The sequence below is a fragment of the Cherax quadricarinatus genome, unplaced genomic scaffold, assembly GCF_038502225.1.
Source record: "Cherax quadricarinatus isolate ZL_2023a unplaced genomic scaffold, ASM3850222v1 Contig388, whole genome shotgun sequence".
Lineage (NCBI taxonomy): Eukaryota > Metazoa > Arthropoda > Malacostraca > Decapoda > Parastacidae > Cherax > Cherax quadricarinatus.
Window position 1 is genome coordinate 86,713 of NW_027195414.1, and position 3,031 is coordinate 89,743.

The window sequence follows — 3,031 nt, forward strand, 5'->3', positions numbered from 1 at the left end:
CTAACCATTACCTAACCTAACCTAACCTAACCTAACCTAACCTAACCTAACCTAACCTAACCTTGCCTAACCATTACCTAACCTAACCTAACCTAACCTAACCTAACCTAACCTAACCTAACCTAACCGAACCTAACCTAACCTAGCCTAACCTAACCTAACTTAACCTAACCTAACCTAACCTAGCCGAACCTACCCTAACCTAACCTTACCTAACATAACCTAGCCTAACCTAACCTAACCTAACCGAACCTACCCTAACCTAACTTAACCTAACCTAACCTATCCTAACCTTACCTAACTTATCCTAACCTAACCTAACCTAACCTAACCTTACCTAACATAACCTAACCTAACCTATCTTAACCTAACCCAACCTAACCTTGCCTAACCATTACCTAACCTATCCTAACCTATCTTAACCTAACCCAACCTAACCTAGCCGAACCTATCCTAACCTAACCTAAAATATATTGGAACACCCCCAAAATACATTAGAGTACTCCAGAATTACTTTGAACGACTCCATTTTGGATATTTCCAAATTAGTTTTGAAAACTTTATCGTAAAATCGAACATTATTTTCTTGTTGGTAAACACACTCAATGGTAGAAATATTTACTCGATTTCCGAATAGAAACACTTTCCTCGCTCTGAGAGACTCATTGTGGGTCACCCCTTCCCCCCAACACCACTGGGTAATGCGGTTCACACCCAAGGTAGATTTAAGATAATCATCGCCTTACCGAACACCTGCGTCAACTCAGGACAGACAGGCGCCATGAAATGCGGGTAACATCCAAGGTAGAAAATCATCTCTTTCCTGACCAACTGTGTCCTCTTGTTCTAAAATTTGGTGAGGTCATTGCTTTTTAGTTCATTTTAAAATAATAAGGGGAAGATTGAGATATAACATTTGTATTCTACCTCAATACATTTTTTTTTCATGGTAAGGTTTGATTTAAAACTTCATCATGTCTTAAAAATTTTTATTAAACATTTCTCTTTTTAATGAATGAAACATATTAATCTTGGTGTAACAACACGATCTAAACATCATAAATCCTCCTCTCTAAGTCTTGTTCTTCCAAGTCCCGTCACATCGGTACCTGTAAATTTTAATATAATTCATTAACATATAATGGGGAGAAATTTGCACCATCACCTGTAAAAGATATAACCAACTAAAAGTTACTTATTTTTTCACTATCCCAAACATATTCTTCTCGTTAACTTAAATATCTCCCCATTCATGACTTAAAAAGCATGATCGTACTGCGTTCCCTTATTAACTTTAGTGATGTAAGTATTATGGTAGACATGATTCTCGGTGTTCAGGTAGAGAAAGTCGAAAAGGTAAGTGTTACATTTTCATGAAGAGATAAATATGAGTTATATATATTAATTCAAATATATCTCTCTTCAAGTTATAATTACTTCCTCATAATAATTTAAATGAATTAAAGCACTGATACAAGGTAAATAATTTTGCTTACCTCATGAGGGATACCAAGCACTTCCTTCAATTCTAGAAGACAATAACTTCGAATCATCTTCTAATTCTTGACCTTGGTTAATGTTTTTCATTTCTTCTTTGACAACCATGGTTGATCGAATACCTTCTTCCTTAAATTTCATTATCATATCTTCGAGTATAGGTTTATAGTGCGTATTCCAGATATAATCATTTGAAGTTTCACACCTCCCAATACCTTTCAGAAAGATAACCTCGCGTATATTTTTATTGTCTTTCACACTTTTTATGAGTCTCTCAATGGATTCCTTGAAATATCTTATTCTGTCTGCGATAGTATCTTTCTTTAAACCATACACCAAATGAGCATCTCTTGATTTTTCAATTAAATTTTGAGAAATGGTATTTTCCTCCAATGGTCCAGCAATACCAAATTGGCTTATTATGGCTGCTAAATAAGGAAGATTCAATTTTCTTTGATCCGGTGAAGGTTCAAACTCGATAACATTTCCAGAAGTATCACGATCTTCAACTCTGCATCTTCTAAGATTAAATAATGGTTCTCTACTTCGATACACATCAGCATAAGGATATTTCTTACCCAAATAATAACTTGCACCATATCCTTTTATAGCAACACAATTCACATGACAAACAATGCAGACGTTGTCACGACAATATTTTTCATCGTACAATTTTCCTTCTTCAATTTTAAAATATTTTTCCATCCTATTGGCTGTCTCCATTTTCTTGATCTGGTTAGTCGCACCCTGCTGGAAGAGGTACTAATGCACGACCATCAGAGAACAGAGATTTTTATACTCAGCACCGTTCCTGCCAGACGTATGATCTCTATTCAGTTGCCTAATAAGGTTTTAGACTGCTGGTGAATAAAAAAGTATTATAGAGATATTTTATTTGACATATTTTACAATAATGATAACAATATTTCTATGACGTTTTTTTTAATTCCTTTGCAAACTCAAGAACTTTCCCCTTGTTAACTTAAATGAACTAAAATGCTGGTGAATAAAACAAAAAAGTATTATAGAGATATTTTATTTGGCATATTTTACAATAATGATAACAATATTTCTACGACGTTTTTTTAATTCCTTTGCAAAATCAAGAATGATTTTAAGATATGCATGCCAATCACCTCCGGCTGAAGCACACCCAATTCCTTCTGGAAACACGACTTTTTCCATTATAATCCCGTTGGGATCTGTTAATAACCACTTAACAAGTTCATTCATGCACTCTTTGAATATAATCTCACGACCTTTCTTTGTATCTAAATATTTGCATGTATTATAGTAGGCCTCATCAACTTTACAGTTCATATAATACTTATGTGGAGGTCCCATCGCATACTGTGCGAACATATTGACAATCATGGGGTTATTTTTTCCATTATTTACAAATTTTATGCTTCCAAATTTATCACGAGTGACTTCACTAGCTAGATTTGCTTTATGACATCCAGGTGATCTAAATAAATAAGGATTGCTAAGTGGTAAAACCTGACTTAAAGCATCAGCAAGACCTCCCTTTTTC

The 3,031-nt window shown here is 34.5% G+C and overlaps 1 long non-coding RNA gene across 1 annotated transcript; it reads right to left on the reverse strand.

Annotated features, from left to right (window-relative positions):
* Positions 1–975: 975 nt before the first annotated feature.
* LOC138851349 (uncharacterized) lies at positions 976–1,970 on the reverse strand. The gene is made up of 2 exons (XR_011391170.1): positions 1,497–1,970; positions 976–1,109 (listed from the first exon to the last, which is right to left on the reverse strand). It is a non-coding gene; the product is annotated as an uncharacterized lncRNA (long non-coding RNA).
* Positions 1,971–3,031: the final 1,061 nt, after the last annotated feature.